General features: G+C 33.6%; 1 protein-coding gene across 9 annotated transcripts in view; it reads left to right on the top strand.

Moving 5' to 3' along the window:
* LOC132728878 (zinc finger and BTB domain-containing protein 41-like) overlaps positions 1 to 13815 on the top strand; it is an 83589-nt gene that overhangs the window by 40749 nt on the left and 29025 nt on the right. The window contains exon 6 of one of the 9 annotated variants that reach the window (XR_009625537.1): positions 3730 to 3828. The exons of the other annotated variants lie outside the window; for them this stretch is intronic. The gene's annotated coding sequence lies outside the window, so the exon portion shown is untranslated. The remainder of the gene's footprint in view (positions 1 to 3729; positions 3829 to 13815) is intronic. 9 annotated transcript variants of the gene reach the window in all.

Below are 13815 nucleotides of genomic sequence, written 5' to 3'. Positions count from 1 at the left end.
TGTTTTGAATTCCAATCAGTAGTTTTCAAGTTATGCTCTGGACAAGGAAAAGTAACAAAGGGCAGTAACTTTATAATTATAGTCAAGATGGAGTTATTGTTTCTTCTGCACTGCACTTCCTCTCAATGCTTGACCATTGTATGAAATTATATTGAATTCCAACCATTAGTCTTTAAGTTATGGTCCGGACAAAAGAAAGCAATGGAAAAGTAACAAAGGGCAATAACCCTGTAACTACTTTACATAGAGTTACGGTTCTTGTACACTGCACTTCCCCTAATTGTGCTTGACAATTGCATGAAGTTGTTTTGAATTCCAACCAGTAGTTTTCAAGTTATTCTCCGGACAAGGAAAATTAACAAAGGGCAATAACTCTGTAATTAGTCAAGATGGAGTTATGGTTCTTGTGTACTGCACTTCCTCTCAATATGCTTGACCATTGTATGAAGTTATATTGACTTCCAACCATTAGTTTTCAAGTTATGCTCCGGACAAGGAAAATCCAATGGACCGCTGGACAGACCGACTGACTGACCACAGTGTGACTCCTATTTACCACCCCCCAAACTTCGTTTTTGGGGGTATCAAAATGACTTCTCTCTCAATCCTTAAGATAAAATATGATACTTCTCTCTCTCATTATGGTGTTTTGCTCTCATCCATTAGGAAATAAAAGGACACCTCTCTAAGCCCTTAGGATAAGATATAAAAGTTCTCTCACTCATTAATTATGTGAAATATGGTGCTCTACCTACACCCATTAGGAAAATTAATGAATTCTCTCTCATTAATAAGGCTAATATATAACAGTTTTCTCTGTGCTTCTCTCTCACTCATTATGTGATTTAGAGTGCTCTTCTCTCACCCATTACGAAAAATAATAACTTCTCTCTCAGCCTTGAGGATAATACAATGTATATGATATTTCTTTCACTCATTATGTGCAATATGGTGCTGTTCTCTCACCCACTAGGATAAATAATGATTTCTCTCTGAACGCTTAAGATAATACATGATGCTTCTTTCACTCATAATGTGTTTTATAGTGCTCTTCTCTTACCCATTATGAAAAATCAACATTCAGGATAATATATGATACATCTCTCACACATTATGTTATTTACAGTGCCCTTCTCTCACCCATTAGGACAAATAATGACTTCGCTCTCAACCTAAAGGATAATATATGATACTACCCTCACTCATTATGTGATTTAGAGTGCCCTTCCCTCTCACCCATTAGGACAAATAATGATTTCTCTCTCGGCCATTATATGACACTTCTCTCACCCATTATGTGTTTTATTGTATCCCTTCCCTCATCCATTAGGACAAGTAATGACTTCTCTCTCAACATTCAGGACATATATATGATACTTCTTTCACTCATTATGTGATCTATAGTGCCATTCTCTCACCCATTAGGACAAATAATGATTTTTCTTTCAGCCCTTATGATAATATTTGACACTTCTCTCACGCATTATGTGATTAAGTGTTGCCCTTTTCTTACCCATTAGGACAAATGACTTATTCTCTCAACCGTTATATGACACTTCTCTTACTCATTATGTGTTTATTGTGCCCTCCTCTCTCCCATTAGCAAGGGCAAATAATGACTTCTTCTGTCTCAACATTCAGGATTATATATGATACTTCTCTCACTCATTATGGTATTAATAACGGCCTTCTCTCACCGATTAGGACAAATTATGTCTTATCTCTCAACCTATATGTTAATATATGATACTTCTCTCAATAATTATGTGAATTTCGAGTGCCCTTCTCTTACCCATTACGACAAATAATGACTTCTCTCTCAGCCCTTATAATGATATATGACACTTCTCTCACTTATTATGTGTTTTAAAGTGCCATTCTCTCACCCATTAGGAGAAATAATGAATTCTGTTTCAGCCCTTATATGACACTTCTTTCACTCATTATGATATTTACAGAGCCCTTCCTTCACCCATTAGGACAAATAATGAATTTTCACTCAACCTTTGTGAGATTATATGACACTTCTCTCACTCATTATGTGTTTAATTTATAGTGCCCTTCTCTCACACCCATTAGGACAAATAATGACTTCTCTCTCAACCCTCATGATCATATATGGCACTTCTTTCACTTATCATGTGTTTTATAGTGCCCTTCTCTCACCCATTAAGACAAATAATGAGTCCCGTTACAGCCCTTATATGACACTTCTCTCACTCATTATATGTTTTATATTGCCCTTCTTTCACCCATAAGAAAAAATAATAATTTCTCTTTCAACCATAAGAATAATATAAGACACTTCTCTCACATTTTACATTTATTTTTAACATGTTATTTTTCTACCATATGACATATCTAAACTCTTGGTCAACACATCTTAGTTTTAACATTGTGGAATGGTCAAATACGTCACATCTATCTTTTTAATAATTATTATTTGTTGCACTATAATCATCACATGTATGTGTATTATGATATCTAGCAATAATCTTTAATGATAAACATGAAGTACACATGGTATTTTTCAGCTATTCAGAAATTTATTGTGTTAAAGATATTTTTATCATTATTATTTTCATCTTTGAGAATAAAAATCACTTCAGAAATTTCTTGAATTATACAAAAATTCTGACTTAATATGTCTAGATTCTAATTTTAAAAACGATATGCAAAAACTGAGAATGTGAAGCTTCATTCAATGGTCAAGTAAATTAAGTAATTTCTTTAAAAGAAAAAAAACGTATTCATAATGTGCTCACCTAGTGTTCAAAAGGTGATACAACCACTTATATATATGTGTTTACACAAGTCATATTTATTTTACCTTTAATAACAGACTATGTAGTAATAATTATTAATATTTTTCAAAGATGACCATAATTTACATCTTCGAAAAGTAATCAAATCTAAAATGTTTAATTTTCTGAATGGATACATGTCTGCATTATTTCTGGCCTTATGGAAGTTTCTCTAATTATTTCTAAAAAATGTCATCAAGTGTTCTTAGAAAAGAAAGAATCTAGAATAAAATGCATTGAAGATGTTTTAGCTCATTTAGAAAAGAATATATGTAAGCATTGCAGCACCTAGGAACACGGACTGACAGTAATAATAATAATAATAATAATAATAAACACTTTATTTCATGAAGGTAACATATTAAGACATACATATCTTATTTACAATATGGCCTTCAATTAAACAAGATAATGAAATTCACAAATATGTACACACATATCAAAAACATAAACAACAACCACTCAAATTGACAGACACATGCATACATCAGATTCATTTAAATTGTATATCGAGTAAATATGTTTTCATATTTCTTTTAAAAGCATATAGAGACGAAGCCTCTTTAATCTATAAAGGTAAATTATTCCATACTTGCATTGCATTATTTTAACATATTTTGTATGTACAGTCAGTTTGTAAAATACTAGTTACACATATAGTTTGACCATGGAACTAAATATATATAGATATATCTCTTGTTTGACCAAATAATATAATTCCTCGATAACCATTGTGACATTTAAGTCATTATAATCAGCATTGATATAGTTGGTCTGGATCTCTTCCCTCCGTCATGCTAGCATTAAATTTGGCGGCAAAAGAAGGCAGAGCCGTACTTCAACAGAGGCGGAGCAAATGAAGTGATTGACACTCTCTCAATCGTTACCTCTCTCAACCGTTAACTTTTAGAACGATCGTGTCCAGATACGATTATGGAGCTAGATCAAGTGAAACACGAAATAAATGAAAATTTTGAACCTGCCAATTACAAACAAGGTGATGTAAATGCATGCTGTGATTCTGGTAAATATGAATAACCTAAAATATATTGCTTCTAATCTTATAAATCGCAAACAGGACGTTTCGGTCCCAAACCAAATCGGCCCCTAGACGTTTCGGCCCTTTTCCGCGAGACGTTTCGGCCCTTTTTTATTACAGTTTTATTAAAGTATTAAAGGAATTTTTATACATAAAAATTGTAGTATATTGATTGATTGATGGCACACAAACAATTAATTAAGACACTAAAATCCTTAATGAATAATTGATTGATTGATGGCACACAAACAATTAATTAAGACACTAAAATCCTTAATGAATAATCATTTATAGATCTATCGATCTCTTAATTTAACTATTGAGATAAATGCTATTATTTTCAATGTGTTACAATAAAAGGCACTTAGTCCTTAATTTATAAGACTTTTGACAAACTGCAAAAACATTTTGATTAACAAAGTTAATTACAGTTATACCTCAAAAATCATTATCTTTTGATCTCTATTTATCATTTAACAGCTATTTAACTATTTAGATATATGTTGTTTATTCACTCATTTTCAATAAGCAGGTGCATCAAGGAAGTACCAAAGACAAGACAATCAGTGTTTTAGAATGCTTTATTTAACATTTTTATCGAAAAATATAACCTTTAAACAACAACTTTCTGAAATATTTTGAACATAACATAAGTTAGTGTTGCCATATCCTCATTTGAAGAAGGAGATGTGTGATGTACAAATTTTGACATGAAATGTTCGTTACAATAACTTTAAATGGTCACTTACAATAAATGGTTCGTAAAAAACACATTTAAATATTTTCACTATAAGAAACAAAGTGTTTTTCTTTAGAAAATTTAGAAAAACAGTTGTACTAAATAACAATATTTAATTGTTAAGTGCTTGGTTAAACTGTATATAATGTCGTTTAAGTAAAAAATGTGATCTATTATAATAAAAAAGATTATAAAAACTTTTCAGTCTGTTCCTTGTTTATTCTTCTATTTAAATCTTACACCTGAACCTTTTAAGGATTAATTGTAACCAAAGTATTGACCATATGTAGTTATTTTCACAGGAATTGTATCAAAAATACAAACAGAATGATATATGAAATGTTTCGTTACTTATAGTATAACCAAATCAAAACAACAATTGTCTGTTGTGAACATGCAGGTATTTAAATCTTAGCAACTATTTTAACATCATAACAAGTGTTAAAACGCGAAACACACATAAAAATGATATTATGTTAGCGTCAGCGAGAAATGAACTTGGAAAAAACTGGAAAACAAACTTGGAAAGAACACATACACCTTAACAATAAAACATTTTTTTTGTTTTTTAACTAAACATGTATTGTATTTGCGTCTCTGAGTTTTGCTTGTGGTAACTTTGTTTTGTTTAAACGGATTTTTTAGTTAAATCACATGTAAAGTCGTTTTTGTTACATGCAGTGTTTTTGAAATGTCCGTTACGTAAATGTCATTTTTACTTTATTCAACTAAATACATGTTTATATGACGCCAGAAGTAATCATCAAATGCAATTTGTATTAAATATGAACAATAAACTATAAAAAAAAAGATGAAAACAATATCAACATCCACCTCAACGAAGATGCTGGTAACGGACATGTCTTTATGAATCATTACTAGTTATACTTGATCAAACACTTGTTCAACTCTCTCAAAGTCACCATCTCGTAACACTAACATGCGTTTTGACTTGCCGCTTGCCAAAGGTGTTGAAACCTTGCACAAAATGTCCTTGTAATTCACCCAGATTTCATCAGGTCTTGTCGGCCACTGAAACATCCGTTTGCGTTTTTGTAAGAAAGTTATTTCGAATGTGTTGTCCTCATCATCACAATTCATGATCTTGCCAATGTACCAGTGACCTAAGTAAGAAGCTGCAACGTAGTCGTCAACATGATAGGTTTCTTTTGGATTTGCATTGGGTTTAGGGACAGAAATGTGTTTAACAGTTTCAACTTGGATATTTGATATTTTATCTGTGTTTGAAGGTTTTGAAGACTTTGGGACAAGTGTTTCGTCTCTCCATGTACCGCATGTTTCACAATCATCAGATACACATATTTTACAGAAGCAACTAGTGTTTCGAACTGAAACGCTATTGTTGCCTTTTCCCAGTACTGAGTGTATTTTCATTGTCCCAGTTATAGGTTTGAGATGCAGTTTACCTGTTTCTACAGCTTTCTTCTCACATTCTTCTGAATACACAAACACAAAGCTAACATTCTTCATGGAACAGTTTGATGATTGTGACCAGGCATAAAAATCAAAGGGATCTTGAATGCCCACTTTGCCAGTGTTAACCGCCTCGTCTGCCATACGCTTAACTCTACCACCTAGACCATCGCATGGCCCCTTACCATGTCCCGCTTCCCAATAATTCCACCTTGCATGAATACCATGTATATCCTTGTGGTTTGCTATAAAGTTGAAGATGACCTTGTTTCTATACTGCGATGTAGGACTGTCAGTCCAATAATGTACCCATGTTACCCCTGGATAAGATCTTTAATTGTTGGTACAAGTTTGTCAGTGATTGCAAGGACTGTATTGGCATTATGACCCATCTCATCGGATACAAAGACGTAACTCTTGTGCTGTATTTCATCAGACCCATCTTTTCTATAGTACACACGACCACAGGGTGAAGAGTCACGGCGGTCTGGTTCCAGTAGGCCGATTGTATCTCCTGAACCGACTTACATGAATAGTTTTCACTAAAGTCCATGTGTATAATACAATGGTTATCAGGTAAGTTCTCTTTAAGATTCTTCATTTCAGAGTAATTGGGTCTTTATTCTAATAACATGTTGGTCAAAATCTTCTATCTGGGTTTTAAGGTGAGACATAAATTCATCTGGTTTCATAGTAATGTTCACGACTTTCATTACACTCTTCTTTTGACCTTTCACCTCTGTCTCAACACGTTTCCATTGGCCAACAACTATATCACTTGACAATGCTTTCTCAGCTTCTTGTATCAGCTTTTCCTTTTGATCTATCATCTTTTCTTCCGTTGATTGAGCATTCAATATTCACAGATTTCAGTGACTTAAGTGTTAGAGACATGTTTTGATGTTTCGTGCATAGACAGGTATCTCTAGTGATCATATATGTTAGACGTATTCTTGCCGGTCTGATTCTAGTGAAAGAAGTAAATGATAATTTGGCATCTGGATTTTCGGACATAAACTTATGATAAAGTGATGATAAATAATCTGTTAACACACGTGTTTGTTTTTTTTCTCCAGTTTCTGACTTTGTGAAGTCACCTTTTCCAGGCATATTTCTTGAGTTTTCATCTCTTTCAAGGAATTCAATTACTTTTTGTCTCATCTTTGTGGTTTCTCGTATACGCGTCAGACTTCCGATGTTCACACTCTTGCTTCTTACTTTAGATAACTTATTACGACTCATGCCTGTTTTTTCTCCAAACTTTTGTAGCAATTTGTACTTTTTCAGAACGTTACCGGCTACCAGATTTTGCAAGATTTTTTTCGCTTTTTACAGGAGCTTATGGGCGGCAGATCTTATTTCATGGCATATAGCGTTAGCAAATACCAACTCTTTTCGCACGCTTGTACTTTGCTCTCTTGTAAGATTCAGCTTTTCAACCAGTCGTTTAGCTTTAGATTTTGGGGTATCTTCTTGTTTGTCAGTTTTCTTGTTCTTTCTTTGGATAGAACGCATGGTGCTCCTATATTTGCGTTTAAGGTTTTCATGGGTTCTTTTAAAGCTTTCAGTTCTTGTTTTGTCTTTCTAAGTTCTTTAGCAACTCTCATTTTAGGTCCGTTGGCTCTGTTGTGGAAGTTCAGTCTCACATTCAATCTGTTTTGCGGTTCAACCTGTGCACTTTCATACCCACTTGATTCAACAACATCTTCTTGATTTCTATTATTTTGCTGGACTAATTCTCTCTTTCGTTGCCTGTACAGTCTCAAATACTCTCTATTTTTTCTTGGTCCTCGCAGCTCGTTTTTCTTCTGATAGTAATTGGTTTTCTACATAAGTTCTTCGTCTTCTCTCTCTCTTTCTTTAGAAAGGTACTCATTGTTGTTCTTTTTCTTTAAGCCTCTGACGATATGCTTTTTGAATTTCTGCCCTTGATTTCACCATACCTATAACAGAAAAGAAGAAAAACAAATGATGAAATGTTCGTTACTTATATTGACATGTTCGTTACTCAATATCCATGGGTGTATCACTGCAAAAAGAATAATGTTTTTGAAGACGGGTTGTGCACTGCTTAGCTATTTGTCCGTCAGCTTTATTTTCCTCACATGTTTCTTAAACTAACTTAAGACAGGAACAGAATATTTATTCTTTGGTTGCACAGGGGTATGAAACAAATAAAGGTATAATAGAATAAATACGATTTCTAAAGAAATCATGCTTAAGGTAACTTTAGAAATTGATAAAAGGTGAAAATAAGGAATTAATAATATACTTTAATTGGAAAAACATCTTAGTTATAAGTTTGACTGGTACAGTGACTCGCAAATGCAGCTGACATGTTCGTTACTTTTAAGTAACGAACATGTCATTCTTTTGTCATGCCCAACATTTTGAACCCATGTAAGGCATCAAATAATATACACAATATATTCAAATTTCACTCCAATGTTAAATGATTTATCAAAAAAACATGTTAAAAAAATAAATTTTAAGCAAATTTGTGGCTTAAAGAAAATGAACTCACCGTCGTTTTGCAAGATCTCCTTTTAATTTTTACAACGTGGAAATTGACCTTCTCTGGTATATAGCCATATTGGTAGTGATGTCATCAAGTTTAATGACGTCATAAACGGAGAGATATAAAAACTGCGCCCTAACCGTCAAATCATGCAGTATCGATATTTCAGTCTCGAACATGTCAATAACGAACATTTCAAATTAAGATTTTTTATTTGATAATCTTTCAGTAATATCAAATGAATATGACGTAAACATGTTCATTTGACCTTACAAGCAGCATTACTCATTTCACGGTAAGTTAATGTCTCACAAACGGTAAGGTATTTTAGAAACTTAATGTAACGAACATGTCAATTAAAAGTCAATTTAGAAAAAGTGTTAACTTTTACCTTCTATACTGTCAAAATTACTAAAGTTCATTATTTAAATTGAAGTATTATGAATTATTATAAGACTAATGTCTATGATGATAACCAAAACGATAAATTTTATGTGTTTTTTCTGTTTAATACTGCCGTGTATAAACTAAATAACGAACATTTCGTACAAAAACCAATTACATTAACCTACACTTTCGATAAGCTTAAACGATAATTCACAATTAAAAGTTGTTGGAAACTATATATGATTTATTTCTGTAAGGTTCATTTTCCTTAATTACACTTAAAAAAGTGAACTAAATTGTTTTATTTAATTTGCACATGTGTTTAAATGCACTGCATATTGATCGGCGACAGTAACGGACATGTCAAAAATATATTTCATATGTTAAAATTTTTGCAAATTTGATGAGATCACATTTTTTATATGCCCGAAAGGGCATATTATGTTATACCCCCTGGCGTCCGTCTGTCTGTCCGTCCGTCCGTCTGTCCGTCCGTCCGTCCGTCCGTACGTCCGTCCGTCCGTTAGCAATTTGGTTTCCGGAGCATAACTTAAGTTCCATTTGGCCCACAATGTTAAAACTTCATAGGATGATTGTCCATATTGGGTAGAAGACCCCTATTGATTTTGGGGTCAAAAGGTCAAAGGTCAAGGTCACTATTACCTTATAACTGAAAACAGTTTCCAGAGCATAACTTAAGTTCCATTCGACCCACAATGTTCAAACTTCATAGGATGATTTGTCCATATTGGGAAGAAGACCCCTATTGATTTTGGGGTCACAAGGTCAAAGGTCAAGGTCACTATGACCTTGATACTGAAAACAGTTTCCGGAGCATACTTTAAGGTTCCAATTGGCCCACAATGTTCAAACTTCATAGGATGATTGTCCATATTGGGTAGAAGACCCCTATTGATTTTGGGGTCAAAAGGTCAAAGGTCAAGGTCACTATTACCTTAAAACTGAAACGGTTTCCGGAGCATAACTTAAGTTCCATTCGACCCACAATGTTCAAAACTTCATAGGATGATTGTCCATTATTGGGAAGAAGACCCCTATTGATTTTGGGGTCACAAGGTCAAAGGTCAAGGTCACTATGACCTTGATACTGAAAACAGTTTCCGGAGCATAACTTAAGTTCCAATTGGCCCACAATGTTTCAAACTTCATAGGATGATTGTCCATATTGGGTAGAAGACCCCTATTGATTTTGGGGTCAAAAGGTCAAAGGTCAAGGTCACTATTACCTTATAACTGAAAACAGTTCCAGAGCATAACTTAAGTTTCCATTCGACCCACAATTTTCAAACTTCATAGGATGATTGTCCATATTGGGAAGAAGACCCTATTGATTTTGGGGTCACAAGGTCAAAGGTGAAGGTCACTGACCTTGATACTGAAAACAGTTTTCCGGATCATAACTTAAGTTCCAATTGGCCCACAATGTTCAAACTACATAGGATGATTGTCCATATTGGTAGAAGACCCCTATTGATTTTGGGGTCAAAAGGTCAAAGGTCAAGGTCACTATTTCCTTATAACTGAAAAATATGTTTCCACGCATAACTTAAGTTCCATTTGACCCACAATGTTCAAACTTCATAGGATGATTGTCCATATTGGGTAGAAGACCCCTATTGATTTTGGGGTCAAAAGGTCAAAGGTGAAGGTCACTATTACCTTGATACTGAAAACAGTTGCCGGAGCATATGTTAAGTTCCATTTGGCCCACAATGTTCAAACTTCATAGGATGATTGTCCATATTGGGTAGAAGACCCCTATTGATTTTGGGGTCAAAAGGTCAAAGGTTAAGGTCATCCTTACTAAGAAAAAAAATACTTTCGGGCATATAATGCTCCGCCTAGCGGTGCTCTTGTTTTAAACTGTATTGTAGTGGGACTACTGCAATGGTATATTGTTTGGTTGATGGACCAAACTTAATATCTTAAGGGACCGAGAATATTAACCAGCGACATGAATGCACCTGCTTATTGAAAATGAGTGTATAGCTTATTGCTAATAAGCGGTTAGTAATATCAAATATTTTTTTTATTATGATTTGTTATAATTTCTTGAAAATATTTTGAGTTACAAAAGTATAATTGTAACGTTCTGATTGAAAATCTGTCACTTTAAATGTATAAAATGTTATTTATAAAAAAATGTCTGTTTAATTTCATGATAGTACAAGTATAATTTTTCAACTGTTATGTGTTGCTTTGCCGAAACTCGTCACTTACTATTAATTTAATAGTTGTTGATAATAAATGTTTGTTTCATGTATTGTTCTGTGTCTTGGTTTTTAAGCGTTCGAATTAAAAAAAATACTTGTTGATGATAAACAGATAAAATTCTGTTTCAGTGTTCGTGTACTAAATATGGGGCTGATTTGGCAAAGTGCCGAAACGTCCGGGGCGAAACGTCTTAGGTAATTTGGGGCCGATACGTCTTGGGGCCGAAATGACTCGAAATCTTATAAATTGATCATCATTGGCAAATTATAAATTTTTACTCAGATTCATGGGTTTTTCTCACAGATTTGTTAATATTGATAAAGATTATCGCTAAAGTTACTATGTGGTAAAGTAAAACAGTTAATTGGTGAATCAGGGTTCCTAGAATATTATTCAGTGTTTCTCGTTTTATCAGGACATGCTTAAAAAAAGTAGAAATTGGCATTTCATAACCCATAAATGTGTCTACATTGTAGCACTGATAAATGCCAAGTCAACATTCAGATAAAAATGTGACAAAAACATGTAAAAATATTTTTATGAAAATATCAATAAATCCAGAAAAATGTGTTTAAACTTAATTTTAATCATAGACTATACTGGTTGGGGACCACCAAAACCGGACAACCATCAAACCCGGACGGCCCCTAAAATGCTTAATTTAGTATTTTCTTTGTTCAGAGGTTGTCAGTCACTTTTTTATCAACAATAAATGCATGTTTCTTCTAAAATATAAGTAAATAAATTTATTTCAACCTCCGTAAATGGTAATATTTTAATGTCTATTTCAAGAATGTTGACATTGAAATTTGGGGGTCAAGAAAACTATGCCTGACCTCATATGCCAGCTATAATCATTTGCAGAGTAAACAATAGAATATTTTAACTTCAGCATTTGTTGCTGAAATATTGTATATCATGTTAAAAATCAAATATCAAAACACTTAAGCTTTTATCTGAATTAAATCACGTCATGTACATATCTGTCCGGACACATGGTAGTGATGGTACTGTAGTGTAGACAATCTAGGTAATTTTGATACCCTCCTTGACGAGCCTCAGATATAAGTATCAATATAATCAGATATAAACAAACTATTTTGTTAGTTAGGAGAAGAACCTAGCTGAACTGTGTCAAATTTTTTGGTCTCTAGGTTAAAAATTATGAAATCTGTACAGAAAAATGTTTCAAAAGTGTCCGGTAGATGATCTTCGACTAATTATTTTGCATAATAAAACACAAACTTTTCTATGATAATGTAAAAATAAACAAGAAAGAAAACAGCCATCGCTTAAGCCTACGTGATTATAAGAGGCGACTAAATTGGTCCGAATTACTGGAGTCTGTGCATCTCCTAGCTCTGATTTTTCTTAATTCAACCACATATGACTGCCGAAATTGTGTTGGTGCACCATAAAACCAAACAAAACAAAGAATGAACTAACACTGTAACTTTTAAGTATTTTTATGCCCCCGCCATATAATGGCAGGGGCATATAGTGTTACCCTGTTCCGTCATTCCGTCCTTCTGTCATCATCAGTTTCCGTTCATTATCTTAATAACCCTTGCACATATTGAACTCAAATTTGACATATGGATATGTCATGAGAAAATACAGGTCAAGTTTTCGAAATTGGTCATGGTTCGATGATTTTTGGCAGAGTTATGCCCCTTTTACATTGAAAATAATATGAAATTTTCAGTTTCCCCGTTCATTATCTCCCAAACGGTTCAAAACATTCAAAATTCAAAATTGACCACCGTATGGATATGTCATGAGAAAATACAGGTCGATGATTTTTTTGGCAGAGTTATGGGCCCTTTTTACTTTGAAAATAAATATAAATTTTCACAAACTTGCCAATATTGTTATGTCATTGAGAAAAACAGGTCAAGTTTTAAATTTTGATCATGGCCCTTCGATGATTTTTGGCAGAGTTATGCCCTTTTACTTTTAAAATAATATGAAATTTTCAGTTTCCCATTCATTAACTCCCCAATGGTAACAACAACATTCAACTCAAACTTGACATATGGAATACGTCAAAGGAATGCCGCAGGTCAAGTTCAAAAATTTGGTCCATGGTTCAATGTTTTTGGGCAGAGTTATGCCCCTTTCACTTTGAAAAATAATATGAAATTTTCAGTTTCCCGTTCATTATCTATCCCCAATCCGTTACAACACATTTAGCTTCCCAAACTTGACAATATCGATACGTCAAAAGGAATGCGCAGGGGCCCCCAAGTTCAAATTTGGTCAATTTGGTTTCGATGATTTTTTGGCAGAGTTTATGCCCCCTTTTACTTTGAAAAATATGAAATTTTCAGTTTTCTGTTTTATTATCTCCCCAACAGTATTAAACATTCAACTCAAAATTTGACCATATTGGATACGTCAAAAAGGAATGCGCAGGTCAATTTCAAATTTTGGTCATAGGTTACGTGATTTTTGGCCAGAGTTATGCCCTTTCACTTTAAAAAATAATATGAAATTTTTCAAGTTTCCGTTTATTAATCTCCCCCCAACAAATATTACACATTAACTCCAAAAAATTTGACATAGGATATGTTTTTGGAATGCGGCAAGACCAAGTTCGAAATCTGGTCATGGGTTTTCAAAAAAAAAATGAAATTTTTTTGGCAGAGTAAATGCCCCT

The sequence above is a fragment of the Ruditapes philippinarum genome, unplaced genomic scaffold, assembly GCF_026571515.1.
Source record: "Ruditapes philippinarum isolate M1 unplaced genomic scaffold, ASM2657151v2 ctg578_1_1_1_1, whole genome shotgun sequence".
Taxonomy (NCBI): domain Eukaryota; kingdom Metazoa; phylum Mollusca; class Bivalvia; order Venerida; family Veneridae; genus Ruditapes; species Ruditapes philippinarum.
The sequence above is the reverse complement of the archived record's forward strand: the minus strand, read 5'-3'. Positions and strand labels throughout refer to the sequence as shown.